General features: G+C 37.3%; 1 protein-coding gene across 1 annotated transcript in view; it reads left to right on the forward strand.

The window, feature by feature from the left end:
• Nucleotides 1-21,619, forward strand: part of MGA (MAX dimerization protein MGA) — a 129,069-nt gene that overhangs the window by 7,559 nt on the left and 99,891 nt on the right. The window lies entirely within an intron of this gene.

Raw genomic sequence — 21,619 nt, forward strand, 5'->3', positions numbered from 1 at the left:
CTTTTTGTAATAAGCTTTTGAAACTCTTTAATCTCTGTTCACGGATAATTTTGATAAAAAACAAAAACTAAGAAAATTTGTTAAAGAACAACAACAAAAAACCCAGTTGAATTCTGATTCTCCTTTACAAAAGCCACGAAAGTTAATCAGTCAGTCTTTGCTAAATACTTACGATGACAAGGAATCTACCAGTTTGTGAGGAAACTTGTTTCATTGTTGGGTGTTTTGGAGGTCAGACGGTTATTCGTTGTAGTACTGATATGAAGTCTTCCATTCAGAAACTTCCATTCCAGGCTACTCTAGAGCATATGGAAGAGTCTTCCTGCTTCCACGGCGACCTTCAAAAGACCTTTAGATATCTTCACCATCCACTGCCGCTCCTAAATTTTCTAATATGATAATGGATATCATCTTTGATTTTGAGACAGATTATCACCAAATCCTTCTAAATCCTGGTGGATTGTTCAGTGGTGGCTCATAACTTCTTTGAGTGATGACTGGCTGGTTCAGCTGCAATTGCCAGTGGTGCACTAACCTCTATTGCCTGGTAGCCTTAATCTGCTATTGGTGTTCCTGTGTCGTCTGGTCTCTAAGGGTAGACCTTAGGGGGTGCGTTTGGAGTTATCAGTGTTGACCTCATAAGTGCCCTTATTGGCCTGTTAGCTTCTCCTGATACTACTAAAGTTCCCACTAAGTTCCCTAAAGGTTAGCCTCATGCTTTTAGCTTCTTACAGCATAGACTGTCAAGGAATTTGAAAAAAGTTCCTCTGGGCTTGGTAGTGTGCTATTACATAGTGCAAGCAGGCCAGAGGATTCCTGCCTTGCCCGTAGTCAACCAGGGTGCCTGAATAGAGCCCAGGTACCTTCACTCTCTCCCTCCTCAACAAGAATTCTCTTTCTTTGGACGCCTGTTGGCTCAGTTGGTTAGAGTACAGTGCTCATGACACCAACGCTGCTGGTTCGATTCCCACTTGGGCCAGTGAGCTGCACCCTCTACGACTAGATTGAAAAACGACGACTTCACTTGGAGTTGATTGGAAAACACACTGTTCCCCAATAAAATTAAAAAAATTAAAAAAAAACACAAACAACTCTTTCTACCTGAGGTTTTGCCGGTAGTGACTGGATATGGCTTGTTTCATTCTTATTTTAGCACGTTAGTCCTAACGTTATGGGCTTCTACTAACAGTTTTAAAGTCCTGCAAACCCAACAGCTCACTGCTTACCCTGCCCAAGTTCCTCTGGAGAAGGAAATTACTCCCACACTGGTCCTTTGTTGCACTTATAGCAAAGGCTGGACATAACGTGTTGAAGAATAGAGGAATATTAAGTAAATTGTGGCATTAAAAATGAAAAATATAAATTAAAGGCTATGTGGCAACTTGGAAAATATGTTCTCAATGGTAAGTGAAGAGTAGAAACCAAATTACAAAGATCCTGCTTTAAATTATGAAAAAATGAAAAAATATATAAAAGTATATACACATGCATATGGAAATTCAGAGGAATGAAAAGTTATGGTCAGTGGTAAGAATGTAGGTTATCTTAAGTTACATTACTTATTTGTCGGTTTATTTGCTTATTATTTATGTTTCCCACCAGAATGTAAGCTCTAAGAGGTCAGGGGTTTTATGTGTCTTAGAATAGTGCCTGGCCTATAGTAGTTTTTCAGTTTATATTTGTTGATTGTTTAGTGAATTGAATGCGGAAATTTCTTTTTTATGGCTTTAATGTTTAATGTTATAGTAATGCTTGTTAAAATTAAATGAAAACAAAACAAAAATTAGAGATTCCCAATGATTTCAGCCTTTCTTTAATACATTATAGTTTCTGTTTACTCTCATCAACCTTACTGGCCTCCTTTAGTCCTTTTGAAAGATGGTGCCCAAAACAAGCTACAGTCCAGGTTTAGGTAAGCCAGCCCAGCACATAAAGGAATTATTTCCTCTCAGGATCTAGGTACCACACCTCCATTTTAGAGTTTTTCAGATGTGTTCCACTGTTGGCTTATATTGGGCTTACTTTGTTGGTATTTAAAAACTATAGTTTTGTTAACACATTATAACAATTTTCATCTCTTTACCCAGTAAGTGTTTACCTGCTGATATAACAGAACTGGCCAGCATGGCTTTTATGTATTTTTGTTTTTCCCTGTCTACCTTCATTAGAAGTGCTAATAAGTAGCAGAACATTCAAAAAGATGACCAGCCAGAGAATACAAGAAGCAAAACCTCTGAAAGTCTATACATTTTATAATTAGTCTCCAAATAATTTAATGACTATACATTTTCTGGGTGCTTCCTTCAGAATTCCTGAAATGGCAGGAGGTAAGTACTTGGATGAAAATTAGAAACTGATCTCTGTCTTCAATTAGTATTGAAAACCTGTGTTTTCTTTTCCCCCAGGAAAATGTGCCATTCTGTCTTACTCTTATTTTCCAACATTATATCCAAACTGTTATCAATCACGAATCCTCCATTTTTCATATATTCATAGACCAGGGGTTGGTAAATTTTTTTCTGTGAAGCATCAGATAGTAGATTTTTTAGGCTTTGTGGGTCAGAGGATCTCTGACTCAACAACTCATCTGTGTTGTATCACAAAAGCAACCATAGACAATATATAAATGAGTGGGCATGGCTGTGTTCCAATAAAACTATTTATAAAAACATATGAGACCTTGATAACCCCTATCATATATCTATCTACCTTTACCATCCATGAAGATAGAAATAATTTTCCTTCAGAATATTTGAAGGCCTTGCTTCAGCTTCCAGTGTTCTTTTTGGGAAGTCCCTTGCTATTGTGACTTCTTGATTCTTTCTTTAAATCAGCCCTCCCACCCCCTTCTCCTGGTTCCCACTACATTCTGTATGCCTCTTACAAGTTACTTAAATTTTCATCACTTTTCCTCATCAGCACAAGGGTGATGATAATAGTATCTACCTCATCCTTGTTGTGAGGATCAATGAGATGATAATGTAAAGTGTTAAAAACAATGCTTGGCATGTAGTAAGCACTTAGTAAAAAGTCGATAGTTGTTGCTATTATCATCAGTATCATCATTTACAAAATGAAAAGTCGATAGTTGTTGCTATTATCATCAGTATTATCATCAGTATCATCATTTACAAAATCAGTATCATCAGCCTTTTTCAGTGGTTTTCACATAACTACCTCTTGAAACTGTGGGGTTCTTATGATGTGGAGTCGTGATTTCATAGACAAAGTCTGGGATAGCTTGAAGTGATACTAGAGGGCTTCAGGGTTAAGGAATGAGAATGAGATCATCCTGTAGCCCTGAGCCTAATACAGAGGTTGGAGTCACAGAAGAATTTGGTGGCAAGTTGCATTCACTGAGTTTGGAAGGAGAGGTCAGAGTACATGTGTACCTTTCTCCACCCAGGTGACCCCTTACCAGAATTATGCATGTTAGTGACAATCATAGTGTTTTCTAAGTTGTTAACTGTATTTATAATTTCAAAATGAAAGCTTTTCAGCACTGCAGGTTACTTTTCAGTTCTTTTAAAGTGTTATAACTTTTATTTTTTTTTACTTGAACATTATATTTTATTAATAAGATTGCTAAGGTTAAATTATACTTTGAAATTTTAATTTTTATGAAAGTTCCAAATGATATGCTTAAACATTAGAACTCTAATCACAGAGATGAACTTAATCACATTAGAACTTAGAACTTAGAACATTAGAACTTAATCACAAATGATAATGCATCAAAAGACCAAGCATCCAATTACTTATAAGTTCGAAGTACAGCCTAAAGTTCACTTTCCTGATCCCACTGTATATTATAAAGTCACCCAAGATTTGCTAATTCCAAATTCCACATTCACTTCTCAATCCTTAGCTCTCTTCACATTTTCTATAGCATTTAACTGCTTCCACATTCATCATTCATTCACTTCCCCTTCCTAAAACTCTTTCATCTCATCCCTTCTGTGGTATGTTTTTCTCTGGGATTTTGTCCAAATAAGAAATATTTAACAAAGGTTACAAGGATAGAACGTGAAATTAGAATGCCTGGGTCTGAATCCTGACTCCATTGTTTCCTAGCTGTGTGGCCTTAGACAAATTAACCTCACTCTGATTCCACTTCCCTATACAGACATAATGTATTATTGCCCTTCTCTGTATTGTGCTTTACAGATATTGCCTTTTTTTTCTTTTTAAACAAACTGAAGGCAAGATCCTCCACCAGCAAAAGTTATGACTTGTTTTACTGTGATACTCGCTTTATTAAGGTGGTCTGGAACTGAACCTGCAAGATATACGAGGTATGCCTGTAGAATATCTTCTTTCAGAGATTTTGGAAGGATTAAATGTGTGTAAAGGTTTTATAACGGGGATACTGCCTTTTTATTTTTTATTTTTATTTATTTAAAGATTTTATTGGGGAAGGGGAACAGGACTTTATTGGGGAACAAGTGTGTACTTCCAGGACTTTTTTTTCCCCCCAAGTCAAGTTGTTCTTTCAATCTTAGTTGTGGAGGGTGCAGCTCATCTCCAGGTCCAGTTGCTGTTGTTAGTTGCAGGGGGCACAGCCCACCATCCTTTGTGGGACTCGAGGAATTGAACTGGCAACCTTGTGGTTGAGAGCCCACTGGCCCATGTGGGAATCGAACCGGCAGCCTTTGGAGTTAGGAGCACGGAGCTCTAACCGCCTGAGCCACCAGGCCGTCCCTGCCTTTTTATTTTAAATAGTGTTCTTGCAACTAGCATTTTGTCAGCTAAGAATTTAAGATAATTAGATCAATAAATGTAACCAATATTTATGTCATTCAGTAGATTTGAAAAGCCAGTTTTTTCTAGATTACAGTATTTTTATGCATACTTTATTTCCTCAAATCTCTTAATTTTGTTTTTTTGAGGACACTGCATTCTGAGAGGCATGCTAGGAAAGATATGGAAAAGAACAGACCTGCATCTTTATGGGGAATAAGGAGTCATTATATAAGTCATCAATTATTATTTGTTTAGATGTTTTTATTTTTTTATTCATTTTTTAAATTAATTTAAAATTTTATTGGGGAATATTGGGGAACGGTGTGTTTCTCCAGTGTCCATCAACTCCAAATGGTTGCCCTTCAATCTAGTTGTAGAGGGTCCAGCTCAGCTCCAAATCCAGTCGCCGTTTTTCAATCTTTATGTTGCAGGGGGGCACAGCCCACAATTGAACTAGCAACCTTGTTGTTGAGAGGCCATGCTCTAACCAACTGAGCCATCCGGTCACCCTCTGGAGGCTCAGCAGCAGCTCGTTGTCTTCAGTCTAGCTGTGGAGGGCGCAAGGCCCATGTGGGAATTGAACCGACAATCCTGTTTTTCAGAGCTCATGCTCTAACCAACTGAGCCATCCGGCCACCCATAGATGTTTTTATTTTTGGTGAGCCTAAGGTTATATGAAATGCACCTCCTTTGCCCCCAAACCTCAGCCTTATAAGAGGTCTGACACTGAAGTTCATGAACTCATCCTAGAAAAAGCGCTACATACCTCATGGCTGAATATCACTACGGTCACCTTCGAAGTCCTCCCCTTGGGAAGCTGTGCACCGACATCAGTGCCCAGCCCACCCTTCAAAGCAGTTTTGGAACTCCTTCTGGAATGGCCCTCAGAGCTGTCGTCGTATTACACTTGATGTCCTGACTGTCATCAAAATGTCTTCCTTTAGATATTTCCTTTATCTTCGGGTAAAGAAAGAAGTCATTGGGGGCCAGATCAGGTGAGTAGGGAGGGTGTTCCAGTACAGTTATTTGTTTACTGGCTAAAAACTGCCTCACAGACAGTGTTGTGTGAGCTGGTGCATTGTCGTGATGCAAGAGCCATGAATTGTTGGTGAAAAGTTCAGGTCATCTAACTTTTTCACGCAGTCTTTTCAGCACTTCCAAATTGTAAACTTGGTTAACTGTTTGTCCAGTTGGTACAAATTCATAATGAATAATCCCTCTGATGTCAAAAAATGGTTAGCAACATTGCTGCAACAAGTTCGCGAACTTAATTGTCCGACGTTATTTAGCTAGTTATTTTACTGTTTGGTCCAACAGGATGAGACATTTCTCCACTCCTGGAAAACTAGCTAACTTTTAAGGGATGCTTACTTATATGCCAGCCATTGTGTTAACTACCATTATCTAATTTAATCTCCTAAGTGGTCTCTTCCGCCTTATCTTATTCTCTTATAGCATATTTTTAATATACCGTGTTTCCCCGAAAATAAGACCTAACTGGAAAATAAGCCCTAGAATGATTTTTCAGGATGACATCCCCTGAACATAAGCCCTAATGCATCTTTTGGAGCAAAAATTAATATAAGACTGGGTCTTATTTTCGGGGAAACACGGTAGCAGCCAGAGAGATACTGTTAGATAAGAGATTCTGTTAAAATGCTGTTAAAGTCAGGTCATATCATACTGAAAACCCTCCAGTGGCTTTCTATTTTTGGTAAAGTAAAAGCTAAAATCTTTGCAATGGCGTATAAGGTTCTATATGATCTGATCCCTTTCACTTCTTTGACCTAATTTTTTGTTACTTACTGTCAGCTCCAGCTCCTTAGTCTCCTTGTTTTTCCTTGATGATGCCCTTTTATTTCTGATTTCCTCTGTCTGGAACACTGCATGGCTTGTTTCCTCAATTCTTTCACGTCTTGATTCAAATTTTGCTTTTTTCCCTATCCCTCTTCTCTGTATTATTATTTTTTTGTCTCTAGCACTTATCATATATATTTATTTTGCTTGTTTGATGTTTCCCTTACTAAAATTTAAGTACCACAGGGTAGCGATTTTTGTCTGTCTTGTTCATTTGCTGCGTACACATTACTTAGAACAATGCTGGTGCAGAGAGTAAGTGCTCAGGAAATGTTTGTGGAGTGAATGAGTAAATTTTCACAATGTTATGACATGGGCATTGTTATTACCTTCATTCTGCAGATAAGAAACTGAAGCCCAGAGAGGTTAAATAATTTATATAAGGTCATAGGTACCATATTTTGCCTTATATAATGCGCTCCCATGTGTAATGCCCATCCACGTTTTTGGCCCAAACATTCAGGGAAAGAAATCTTTTGTTTTAATTTTTTAATTCAAATTTTTATTTGTTTACATTTAGGTACTTGTTGTTTGTATTATAAAGGAATTTTAGCATTTATTTTTTAACATTGTGGTACGAGAAACTTTATGTATCAAATAATTACAAAACACAAGAACAGATACAAGATACAAGAAATTTTATATACCAGTAACAAATTTATGATATTTACGCATCATAGAAGGCCAAGAACTTTTCATCTTTGCAAGTTCATCTTAAGTTCAACAAAACCGATTATTGTATTCCAGGGTATTATTTTGTGTAGGGATATCGTTATTGATTTCTAGAGTTACAGTTTTAACTCACAAGCATAAATAAAAGAATTGAAAACGTTTATATAGGTACGGAATTAGCACTACCCATGTATAATGCTCATCCTTATTTTTCCCTCACAAACTTGGGGCAAAAAAGTGTGCATTATACATGGCAGAATAAAGTAGCTCATTGCTCTCTTGTTAAGTGGCTTTATTTCCTATTGTACCTCATCATGCCTTCTGTGCTCAGTCATAGGACACTGTTTTTGTGTGTGTGAGTGTCATACATATTCGAGTTTTTGTGCCTTCACTCACGTTGTTTGCGCACTGGGAGTATTCTTTTTCTTTTCTGCCCGCTGTTGAGGTAGAATTCTATTTGCACAAGAAATGGTAATTTAGACAAGAGTCAAGGGAATTGAAGGTTGTTGGGGAGGTGGAGGGATGAATATCTTGAGCTAAGCTGACATGGTGGGAAGTGCATTTATGTTCAGGAAGCGGTTTGGCTAGAACGAAGTTTTGTTTAAGAGTGAGGGGTATGACAGACGGTAAAGTTAGAGAGCGAGAGGGTTAGGATCCTATTTTTGGAAGCTTTAAACTTCAGACTAAGGAGCTGGTGTTTTGATCTTGTTGCCCCTTGAAGGTTTTTGAGCAGAAGAGTGATAATGTATAACACATCTTTAAAAAAATAATTGATTTTACTGTGGTGATGTGGCTTGGAGTGGGAAGAGGCCAAATTAGGGAGAACACTTCGGAGGTTATTATAATGTTGTAGTCCTGATGTGAGGCGACAAGCATTGAAGTTGAGAAGTTGAGAAGTGAGAGTGGAAATTAAAGCACAGAGATGAGATACTTAAAATATGACTTCTAAAATCCAAACTCCTTACTGTGGCCGGCAACGTTATGTGATGTGACCTTTGCCTACCTTTGCAACCTTTGCTCTTGTTACGCTCTTGCCATACTGGCTGTTTCTTATCTTTGAATGGGCTGTTTGTCTTTAATGTCTTTGTGCTTACCTTCTTTTTGCCTGGAATGTTCTTCAAGTCAGGTTCCTTCGTGTCATTCAGTTCTCAGTTTAAATTACCTCTCGGGTCTTTCCTGATCACTAGATCTAAGCAGCCTCCCTTATTGCTCCATTCTTTTTCGCTGTCATCATAATATGTAATCACTACCTGGTTTTAAAACATGTATTTACCTGTTACTCTCCCTTAGAATGTCAGTTCCATGAGAGAAGAGACTTTGTCATTTTCACTGCTATATTTTTGTACCTAAAAAGGTAATTGGCACTTAACTGGTTTTGAAATCGGACTTAATGAATCACCTGAGTTGGAGGAGTCCTGAGTCCAAGGTTTTTTAGCTTGGATATCTGTACCATTGATTGAAATAGAAAAGTCTGGAGGGATTTTGGATTTTGAAGGGAAGATAGGGTCTGAGGGGGCGGGACATCCAGATGCTGATGTCCAGTAGGCAGTGGGACAGGTATAACTGCAACTTGTGAGGATGGTTAGGACTGGAGCTGTAATTTTTTTTTTTGAATTCTATTCCACCATCTTGGACCTTCTTGTATATATAATCTTTTCTATTTCTGTTTTTTACTATAGAGTAACATACATATAGAAAACTGGACAAATCATAAATATACAGCTTGATGCATTTTTACAAAATGAGTATACCCTTGATCTAACACCTGGATCAAGAAAGAATTATTACCAGCACTCATAAGGCCCCCTGGTGATGAGCTATAATCTAATTGGTGTTTGTTCTGTGTCCTCTTTGATTATAAACACTTTGAAGCAAGGACCATACCTGTTTAACTTATCAAAGTAGTCTAATAAGGTGATTTTTGTTGATGATTGCTTAGAGGAGTCTTATTCTCATTAATGGTCAACCCTGGATGAGGAAACCATGTTCTCCAGGATTGTACTCTGCAGGACATTCTGATCCATCTTGTCTTTGTTGTTTTCCTTGTCTGTGAACTCCTATTGCGTCAGTGTGCTCTACTCGACTTCACACTTCATTTATGTTATCTATGCTTCTGTACTTTTTTATGTGTTCAGTTCATATCCCTTATTAGAAAGTAAGTTCCTTGAGGTTGGGAACTTTGACTTATACTTCTTTCTGAATTGTCTTAGCTGCTATTACAGAGCTGAGTAAATAAGTGCTAAGTACGTAATTCATGGCAAATTATTTTGAACCTATGTGAGATTTATATTGTATGTTTGTTATGAAAGTTCTTTTTTTATCTTTTTAAATTTTTTAAAGATTTTATTGGGGAAGGGGAACAGGACTTCATTGGGGAACAGTGTGTACTTCCAGGCCTTTTTTCCAAGTCAAGTTGTTGTCCTTTCAATCTTAGTTGTGGAGGGCGCAGCTCAGCTCCAGGTCCAGTTCTAGTTGCAGGGGGCACAGCCACCAACCCTTGCGGGAGTTGAACTGCCAACCTTGTGGTTGAGAGGATGCGCTCCAACCAACTGAGTCATTCGGGAGCTCAGTGGCAGCTCAGCTCAAGGTGCCATGTTCAATCTTAGTTGCAGGGGGTGGAGCCCACCATCCCTGGTTGAGAGCCCACTGGCCCATGTGAGAATTGAACTGGCAGCCTTTGGAGTTAGGAGCATGGAGCTCCAACTGCCTGAGCCACCGGGCCGGCCCATGAAAGTTCTTATTCAGATAATAATAATAAACAAAAAGAATATCTTAAAATGCAAATTTATGCTCGCCACATATCAAAAATTTCAAAATAATGTAAATACTGTTTTGACAGAAATTTTTAAAAAATGAACTTTTGTTTTACCCCGTTTTAAACTTTTGTGTGATACCATATCTTAAAGACTGAATTCCAGCTAAAAATATTTGAAAACCTTAGATCCTTCTTGAGGAATGTTTAATTACAGCTGAACATCCTGTAAAGTAGCAGAGAGCTGTTAGGGCTTCCTTTTTATGCGTGACAGAACTAAAACTTTGGATTACATTTCTGTTAAGGGGTGATAGGCATGAATTAATATTCCCACATTTATTGTATCTTCATAGACAGTTATCAAATGGCATTAAATGTAGAAGGAATTTTTCAGTTTTTCATCGTATATTTTTATTTTAAAGTATTTCAGTCTTATGTATATGTGTGTATATATGAATCTCAGATGGTAGTTGATTTTATTTGGGGAGCCCTTCAATTCAGTATCAGGCAGGCAAATATAATGAAGTATGTGGATGGCATTGACTTTGTTTTTCTGCGTGACTTGAAAGCACAGTGTGAGCCCATACAAGTGGGCAGGAAGGTTGCCTGCTTCAATTGAAGATTAAATAGCCATGTATGAACCTGAAGTTGAAATTCTATTTTCTGTAATACTTTTCACTGGATCATGGAGAGACCTACTCCTACAAGGTAGCCACAAATAAATATCATTTATTTGGTGATATTTAAGTCACTAAATAAATGCCCTAGGTGTCTAATTTCAGTGAATGTTGGTGTTTTTTTTTTTTTTTTTAGTAAAGGTGATTTGTCAAATGTATAATTAAATATAATTTAACTTTTTTACTTTTATGAGATTTTCACATTCACTTGTTTTTTGAAAAGTGTGCATCAGATAGGTTAAATCAGAAAATCTGAGCATAATATTACTTAATTCTACGTATTTCCCAATGTTATCCATATTCTTGTTCAGTTTTCTTATAGCAGTTGATTATCATCTCCTTGAGGGAGAACCACATTTAAATTATTTTTTTGTTAACTTTGTTTTTTAAACATATAAATAAAACATTTTTATGGTAAAAAACTCAAATAATACAGAAGTTTGTAGATTAGAAAAAAAATTTCTTTCGTGGTATCTTCTCTGCATTGTGCTTTCCCTACTCCCTTCCAATCTTTCTCCTCTCCCATCAGTACTGCTGTTAATAATTTGGTATGCATCTTTTTAAACCTTTTCATCTGCATTTACATATACAGCAATGTCCCCTTATCTGTGAGGATACATTCCAAGACCTCCCAGTGGATGCTTGAAACCACGGATAATAGTGAACCTTATATACATTATGTTTTTTCATATATGCACACACATCTTCACGTAAAGAAGCGCTATACATCTTTCTTTGGCATATCTGAATTGCCAGCATCACTGCTCTTGTGCTTTGGGGTCATTAAGTACAATAGGATTAGTTGAACACAAGCACTGTGATAACTTGACTGTCAATCTGATAACCGAGGTGCAGCTACTAAGTGACTTAATGGAGTGGGGAGGTGGGTGGTGGCAGAGGGTAGTGGGTAGCATATACAGCGTGGATACATGGGACAAAGGCATGATTCATATCCTGCGCAGGCCCAAGTGAGAGGGTGTGAGATTTTATTACACTACTCAGAATGCATGCAATTTAAAACTTATGAATTGTTTATCTCTGGAATGTTCTATTTAGTATTTTTGGACCAAGGTTGACTGCAAGTAACTGAAACTATGAGAAGGGAAATTGCAGATAAGGGGGACTACTGTATGAAAGTGTGTGTGGGTGTACACACACATGTATATATGTACATACATATATGTATACATTCATAAATACATATGTATATACATGATACGTATATATACACATACACATGTATATACACACGTGCAGATATGTATATACACACGTATATGTATGCATACAGTACACACATACACACATATATACATGTATATTTGTATATATTCCCGGACATATATGTGTGTGTATACATACACACACATACACACACAAATATACATATCATTATTTTAAACCTGAATAGAAACATCAGTATTTTTCTTTTTTCACTTAATATGTTTCAGGGATCTTTCCTTATTTGTATATATAATTTTATCTAATACTACTGTATACTATGATGGTTCCATAATTTTTTTTTTTTTTTTGGTGCCAATTTTAAATAGTTTTATTTAAGACATCGCGTTTTCCACTTTACAATACAGTGCATATAAAGTACATTGTTATTTCCTTTCCCTGTGCACATATTCCATATTCAAGTATTAAGAATGCCCAGTTTTTCTTACTATATAACAGCTCAACTTTAAAACTGCTGTGAATTTGCTACAAATTTGGGTCCTTCCATATTTTGTGTGGAACGATGCTAAATTTACGCTCAAGGTTGGCTTAATCAGATGGTTCCATAATTTATTTAACCATCACCTAAATGACCTCCAGTAGGATATTTTACAAATTATTTTAATCATTGCTATAGTGAAATCCATGTTAATGTTTCTTTTCTTTGTGTAAATGTCCATATTTCTAGATATGATAGATACCAAGAAGTGAAATTGCTATGTTGAATGTATGTGCTTTTAAAATTTGATAAATGTTGTCCAGTAATACACCAGTATATCTTTCTGCATGTAATATAGAAGAGTTCCTACTTCCCCACACCTTCTGCCAAACTAAATATTTCCTGGTCTGAAAGAGGACTGATAATCCTGTTTTGATTTGCGTCTTCCTGATTAATGGTGAAGTTGGGTATCTTTCCATATCATTATTGGCCTTTGTATTTTTCTGTGAATTGCATATTCATATATTTTTGTCAGTATGTATACTGGATATTGGACTTCTTGTGTTCTGGATATTAGTTCAGATATTAATCTTCTGCATGTCAAGTATGCTGTTAATATTTTCTCCTGGTCTGTTACTTACTTTTAACTTTTTTTTTTTTTTAAAGATTTTTTTATTGGGGAAGGGGAACAGGACTTTATTGGGGAACAGTGTGTACTTCCAGGATTTTTTTCCAAGTTAAGTTGTCCTTTCAGTCTTAGTTGTGGAGGGCGCAGCTCAGCTCCAGGTCCAGTTGCCGTTGCTAGTTGCAGGGGGCACAGCCCACCATCCCTTGTGGGACTCGAGGAGTTGAACTGGCAGCTTTGTAGTTGAGAGCCCACTGGCCCATGTGGGAATCGAACCAGCAGCCTTCGGAGTTACGAGCATGGAGCTCCAACCGCCTGAGCCACCTGGCTGCCCCCTTAACTTTTTTTTATGATTCACTTTACTGTATTAGAGGTTTTAAATTTTGATGTAGAGACAGCTGTAGTCTTTTCCTGTATGACTTCAAGGTTTTGTCTTCTTACCCTATAGTTGCATATAATTCTTTAGTCCTGTAGTATAGTTTTCAAAAATAGCTCTTTTGAATCTATCTCAGTATTTAGCTCTTTCAATTTCAGTTTTTCAATCTCATATTTGTATATGGCATAAGGTAGGGATTTTTCCCCCCATATGGCTTACCCAATTGTGCCCAGTACAATTAATCGAATCCTTTTTCATTGATTTGAAATGCCTCTTTTTTCAATTGTAGTAATATATACATAAAATAAATTTACCATTTTAACTATCTTTGACTATACAGTTCAGTGGTATTAAATACGAGGTCGGACAATTAAGTTCGCGAACTCACCCTAGAAAAAGTGCTACATACCTTATTGCTGAATATCACTATGGTCACCTTCGAAGTACTCCCCTTGGGAAGCTGTGCACCAACACCAGCTACTCATCCACCCTTCAAAGCAGTTTTGGAACTCTTTCTGGAATGGCCATCAGAGCGCTCATCGTATTCCCCTTGATGTCCTAATGCCATTAAAATGTCATCCTTTCAATATTTCCTTTATCTTTGGGTAAAGAAAGAAGTCATTGGGGGCCACATCAGGTGAATAGGGAGGGTGTTCCAATACAGTGATTTGTTTACTGGCTAAAAACTCCCTCACAGATAGTGCCGTGTGAGCTGGTGCATTGTCGTGATGCAAGAGCCATGAATTGTTGGTGAAAAGTTCAGGTCATCTAACTTTTTCACACAGCCTTTTCAGCACTTCCAAATAGTAAGGTTGGTTAACTGTCCAGTTGGTGCAAATTCATAATGAACAATCCCTCTGATATCAAAAAAGGTTAGCAACATAGCTGTGACAAGTTTGTGACCTTAATTGTCAGACCTCCTATATTCACATTGTTGTGCAACCACCACCACCACCCATCCCCATGAACCCTTGTCATCTTGTAAAACTGAGTCTGAATGCCTATTAAATAACTCCCCATTCTCCCCTTCCCCAGAACCCTGGCAACCACCATTATACTTGCTATCTTTATGATGAAATACCCTTTTTATCATATATTTAATTCCCATTTAGTCAGTTTTTGCAGTCTCCTTTTCCATTTATTTATCTGTGCATCAATTTATATAATATTTAAAATTCCTAATATATAGTTTTTGAGAACAGGTGGCGAAAGCTCACCTATTCTTTTTTTTCTAAAAATTTACTGGATATTCCCATTTTGATTTCTAGTTGTTTTAGAGTACTGTGTTTCCCCGAAAATAAGACCTAATCGGAAAATAAGCCCTAGTGTGATTTTTCAGGATGACATCCCCTGAACATAAGCCCTAATGCGTCTTTTGGAGCAAAAATTAGTATAAGACCCGGTCTTATTTTCGGGGAAACATGGTAAGACTACTAAGTTTCAGAAAACATTCTGTTGGGATCTTGTTTCGAATTACATTGGATTTATATAATAATTTGAGGACCACTTGACATCTTCACAATATTGAGTCTACCATTCTGGAATATGCTATATTTCTGTATTATTTTCTGTTGTGGAAGCTTATTTTGCCAATGTCATTTTAGGTCAGCTATTGTTTCTTACATTTGGTAGGTGGTACCCGTTGGGACCAATGAACTCCCAGCCTTACCCTGGAGTCTGGGACCAGTACTCTCCTGGTGAAGGAGAATTTAAGAAGTCCTAGACTGGTAGTAAGTCAGTTTAGGGCTTAAACAAATTTTAAGGCTTTTAAAATTTCTGGAAGTGTAATTGCTGGGTTAGAGGATAAAAAAAAGAAAGACGGTGGTAATTTATACTTTCACCGAAAGTATATGAGTTCTTGTTTCTCTGTAGCCTCACCAGCAGTAGATACTGTCTTTTTTTGTTTTTGCCAATCTGATAGATGAAAAATGGTATTTTCTTGTTGAGTTTAATTTACATTTTCTAATTTCTGATGAGATTAAGGATCTTTCAGTAGAGTTATTGACGTGTATATCTTCATATATGAATTGCCTTTTCATATCTTAAAAATTTCTGCACATTTTATACTGGATTGTTTTCTTTTTTTATTACTTTTAGGATTATGTATCCTGGTCGATAATCATTTGTTTTTATATGTTTAGGGATTTTTCTCCTAAACTCTCACATTATTTTGTTAATGGGTTATCCTATTGTAATTTAAAAATATTATTTTCCTATAGTCATATCTGTATATCTTAGTCCTTTTCCTTTTGGCTTTCACCAGTGCATTTAAAATGAAATAACTTTGTGACTTTTAAGGAATATATTTATTATGTAAACCCAGTTGTGTTTATGTAATAGCATTTTTGCATATGTTTTACTAGTAAACTTATTAGATTTGCCTGCACTTAAATTATAAATGGAGAAAAAACAGACAAGCATAAAACACTTTGTAAGTGAGATTTTGAGCCTCTTAATAGAAACTGGCTTTCATTATATACTTGATAACTTAAGACAGCTCCCTTTATATAGTTAAAAGTCTGGAAATGCTTAAATTTTATTAGGTGTATCGAGAATAAATCTTTTTCTGTTTCTTAGAAATTTTCAATGTTTTAATTTATTGAGTACCTACTTTTTGTAGAACCCTCTGTCAGTTGCTTTGAAGGATAGTCAGACTGAATTTCTACCCTCCTGGAGTTTAGGATGGGCCATGACCCATGGCACTATGTGATGTGTCCAGTGAGTGGTGGAGAAACTTCACTGGAGAACAAATTATCTGCAGTCTAATAGTCTGGGTAAACGTGGTGGTAAAGCTGTGATTTGAGCTGGACCTTGAAAGATGAATGGGGATTTTCTTTGTGCTAAGCCCTATGCACATAGCACTTTATGTGAAATATTTTCATTTAATCTTTACAACAACTCTATGAGACAAATATAGTTACCATGCCTATGGTAGAAATGAGGATACTGGAGATTACAATGTTTTCAATGGATCCATATACATACAGTGTGGAAATCATTAAAAAGAAAAAGATCTGGAAGGATACACACCCTGTTTTGGGGAAGGGTACTGAGATTTTGGAGATGGAGGACAAAAGGAGGTTTTAGAATTTTGGGTTGTTGTTTAAAGAAGACGTATTACAAAAGAAATAAATTTTAGTAATAAAAATAAAAGTGTTTTGAAACTAAGATAATGGGAAAGGAAGTTCCAGGTACTAAAGATTTTAGAAAAGAGATCTACTTGGCAAAATACCACAAGGGAGTCAGACTTAAATTGGCTTGCTGAACTACAAAGTACACGTACGAGTATTTATTGGGACAAAACATGGGATCACCAAAACTTACGGAGTTTGCATTAGTCTATCATGGTGAAAAAAAACAACAGTTTTCTAACATGGTTTTATATCCACAAAAGTCGTAACTTTTTTTTGATACCAGCATTACAAAAGTTAGGGAAAATTTGTTTAGTTAGGGAGTCCAAGCTTACAGAAAACGATCAAGATTTTGGGAATCAGAATGACAGAGAGTGGCTCTTACTTTTTATTTATCTCAAGATACAGTGTCGTTTTCTTTTCCCCTATCTTATGACATTTATTCATAATGGTGGCAAGGCAGTGTTAATTTTGCTTTCCTAGGACCTTTTTTATTTTTATTTTTTATTTTTTTAATTTTTTTAATTTTTTATTTTTATTTTATATATATATATATTTTTTATTGGGGAAGGGGTACAGGACTTTATTGGGGAACAGTGTGTACTTCCAGGACTTTTTTCCAAGTCAAGTTGTTGTCCTTTCAATCTTAGTTGTGGAAGGTGCTGTTCAGCTTCAAGTTGTTGTCCTTTCAGTTTTAGTTGTGGAGGGCGCAGCTCAGCTCCAGGTCCAGTTGCCATTGCTAGTTGCGGGGATGCGCAGCCCACCATCCCTTGTGAGAGTGGAACTGGCAACCTTGTGGTTGAGAAGACGCGCTCCAACCAACTGAGCCATCCGGGAGCTCAACGCCAGCTCAGCTCAAGGTGCTGTATTCAATCTTAGTTGCAGGGGGCAGAGCCCACCATCCCTTGCGGAACTCGAGGATTTAACTGGCAACCTTGTGGTTGAGAGCCCACTGGCCCATGTGGGAATCGAACCGGCAGCCTTCAGAGTTAGGACATTGGAGCTCTAACCGCCTGAGCCACCGGGCCCGCCCCCTAGGACCTTTTTTAAAGATCCCATAGCTAAAAAGTGGAGGAGGTAGAATTTGAAATCAGACCATGTAAGTTCAAAGTTTTAGATCTCATCTACTGTGGAATACTGAAAATGGAGAGATGAGAATTCCAAAGGGAGGGGTGGCTGGATGGCTCAGTTGGTTAGAGCCTGAGCTCTCAACAAGGTTGCCGGTTCAATTCCATGGGATGGTGGGCTGCGTCCCCTGCAACTAAGTATTGAAAACGGGTGACTGGACTTGGAGCTGAGCTGCGCACTCCACAGCTAGATTGAAGGACAACTCCCTGGAGAAACACACTGTCCCCCAATATTCCCCAATAAAATTTATATATATAAAAGAATTCCAAAGGGAGGAGGAGAGTTTACAGAGGAAGGTCAATAAGTATCAGGTATGTTCAGGGTGTAGCAGTGAACCAGTGTTGTTGTAGGGCAGTATTTATGGCAGGAAATGATGGGCGATAAAAGATGAAGGGGTAATACAATGTGTATTACCTCAAAAATCAGGACAATTAATGGGTCCAAGGATAGATGTAAAAGATTCATTCATTTTACAAACATCGTATTGAAATAAAATTTCAGATACATAAAGATCATTCTTTGAGATAAGAGTGAGTGAACTTGCAGCTTTGTGATTTATGTATTCTTTACAAATGTTATTTAGCATTAATTGATCCATATATCAGATTTTTTCCAAAGGAGAGGATAAAGTCCTATCTTAGCAATTCTACTCAAATTTTACCTACAATGCTTTGAGAATGTTACCACCACTTTATATTGTGGTAAATACGAGGTCTGACAGTTAAGTTTGCGAACTTATCCTAGAAAAGTGCTACATACTTTATTGCTGAATATCACTACGGTCACCTCCGAAGTCCTCCCCTTGGGAAGCTGTGCACTGATGCCGGTGCCTAGTCCACCCTTCAAAGCAATTTTGGAATTCTTTTTCTGCAATGACCATCAAAGCTGCCGTCGTATTACCCTTGATGTCCTGAATGTGATCAAAATGTTATCCTTTCAATATTTTCTTTATCTTCGGGTAAAGAAGGAAGTCATTGGGGCCAGATCAGGTGAGTAGGGAGGGTGTTCCAATACAGTTACTTGTTTACTGGCTAAAACCTCCCTCACAGACAGTGCCATGTGAGCTGTTGCATTGTCGTAATGCAAGAGTCATGAATTGTTGGCGAAAAGTTCAGGTCTTCTAACGTTTACACGCGGCCTTTTCAGTACTTCCAAATAGTAAACTTGGTTAACTGTTTGTCCAATTGGTACAAATTCATAATGAATAATCCCTCGGCTGTCAAAAAAGGTTAGCAACATTGTTGCAACAAAGTTCACGAACTTAATTGTTCGACCTCAGATGCATAACATAAAATTTACCAATTTAACTATTTTTAATCATACAGTTCAGTGGCATTAAGTACTTTCCCAATGTTGTGCATTACTACCATTTCTCTCCAGAAATTTTCTTTTGTCCTCACTGAAACTGTGTACTCATTAAATTCTAATTCCCCATTCCCTCCTATAGTTCCTGGCAATCACCATTCTACTTTCTGTTTCTATGAATTTGACTTTGCTAGGTTCCCCCATGTAAGTGGAATCATAAAATATTTGTCCTTTTGTATCTGGCTTATTTCACTTAGCATAAATGTCTCCAAGGTTCATTCATATTGTAGCATGTGTTAAAATTTCCTTTTTAAGGCTGAATAACATTCCATTGTATGTATATACCACATTTTGTTTATTCATAAATGGGACATTTGGGTTGTTTTCACATTTTGGCTGTTGTGAATATTGGAATAAAACTATTTGAATCACTGCTTTCAATTCTTTTAGGTATATACCTAGAAGTGGAATTGTTGGATCATTTGGTGATTCTATGTTTAACTTTTTGAGGGATCTACAAGCTGTTTTCCACAGTGACTTTACATTCCCATCATCAGTGCAAAGGGTTACAATTTGTTTACTTCCTTGCCAAAACTTGTTGTTTTGGTTATAAGCATCCCAATGGGTATCATCAAGTGGTATCTTCATGGTGGTTTTGATTTGCATTACACTAAATGGCTAATGATGTGGAGAATGTTTTTATGTGTTTATTGGCAATCTGTGTATGTTCTTCAGAGAAATGTCTATCCAAGTCCTTTGCCTATATTTTAATTGGATTGTATTTTTGTACCACCACTTTTATTTTCCCCTTCTTCTCCCCACTCTGGTTCAAGTTGTTGTTTCTCAGTCTAGTTGTGTAGGACACAGCTCCCTGACCCTGCTGGAATTATGAACCTTGTGGTTGAGAGCCCACACTGGCCCATGTGGGAATCCAACTGGCAGCCTTCAGAGTTAGGAGCATGGAGCTCTAACCGCCTAAGCCACTGGGCCGGCCCGCATGTGCCACCACTTTTTAAATCTAGTAAGTCTCTCAATTGTCTTTTGAGTTGAATCAAAGGCTCTTGATAATGCATTGCTACCACTTAATTTATAACATTGATGCAAGTTGTGGTAGGAAGGACCTTATTATTAGGAGATTGATATTAATTATTAAGTTATAATCTGGGAAACCACTTAGTTGGAAATGACTAGCTCAGATTATTTACCTCGATGTATTTTTCTATGCTATGACCGCCATTATAAATTATCCAAATGTTGCATAATCTCCCTCTGGAAGATTGGATTCCATCTGGAAGATGGAATTCATCATTGTATTTCTGTTTCTTGGTTTTTCCGCAGCTAGGAGCTATTTCCATTTTGGTTTCTGTTTTGACTAGGGGTTGTACTTAATAATAGTCATCTTGCATTTACCCTTTGGCCTCTATTCACTTGGTCTAATTCATTGATGTGGATGAATTTCAATGTTATTAAGGGAAACCCTTCATTTGCTCATTTTAATAATCCTGTAACCTATTGTCACTCCAAATGGAAATATTTTTCAGTGTGGTTCACCTGATAAAAAGATGAATAAAGTAAGTAATACTTTTTAAAGAGAATATTACTTCTTTGATCTCATTTTTTTAAAAAAATAAATTTTATTGGGGAATATTGGGCAACAGTGTGTTTCTCTAGGGCCCATTAGCTCCAAATCATTGTCCTTCATCCTAGTTGTGGAGGGCACAGCTCAGCTCCAAGTCCAGTCACTGTTTTTCAATCTTTAAGTTGCAGGGGCCGCAGCCATGATCCCATGCGGGAATTGAACCGGCAACCTTGTTATTGAGAGCTCACGCTCTAACCAACTGAGCCATCTGGCTGCCCCTCCGGAAGCTCAGCAGCAGCTCGTTGTCTTCAGTCTAGTTGTGGAGGGTGCAGCTCACTGGCCCATGTGGGAATTGAACTGGCAATCCTGTTGTTCAGAGCTCGCGTTCTAACCAACTGAGGCATCCAGCTGCCCCGATCTCATTTTTCTGTTATTGTTCCCCTCTATCCTTTTCTTTAGCTCTGATGCCTTCTTACTGTCCTTCAGACACTCTGGGAAAGCTCTTACCTGAGGGTCTTTGCCTAGAATATTCTTCTCCCAGGTATGTCTTATTTCCTCACCTCTTCTAAGTCTTTACTTAAATGTCACTTTTTCAGTGAGGCCTAACTACACTATTTAAACTTGTAACCCTTGCAAAGATTGCTCATCTCCCTTTCCTGCGTTACTTCCATAGCATTCAATCACCATATAACGTAAATCTTACTTATTTTTTTTGTCTTTTCCCCTCATTTCCAGTCTTGAATCCTGTATGTATGAGCTTCAGGGGAACAGTGATTTTTATCTGTTTTGTTTATTGCTACATCCTTTAGTACCTAGAAGAGTTTCTGACATATGGGAGGGGTGACTCAGGGTTAAGAACACATCATATGATATAGGAGCATTTGTGACAACATGGATGGATCTTGAGAGTATAATGCTAAGTGAAATAAGTCAGACAGAAAAAGCAGAGAACCCTATGATTTCACTGATATGTGGTATATAAACCAAAAACAACAAAAGAAGAAGACAAACAAATGAGAAAGAAAAACTCATAGACACAGAAAATAATTTAGTGGTTACCAGAGGGTAAGGGGGTGGGGGGTGGGTGATGAGGGTAAGGGGGATCAAATATATG

This window comes from Rhinolophus hipposideros, assembly GCF_964194185.1.
Source record: "Rhinolophus hipposideros genome assembly, chromosome: 5".
In the NCBI taxonomy this organism is placed as follows: domain Eukaryota; kingdom Metazoa; phylum Chordata; class Mammalia; order Chiroptera; family Rhinolophidae; genus Rhinolophus; species Rhinolophus hipposideros.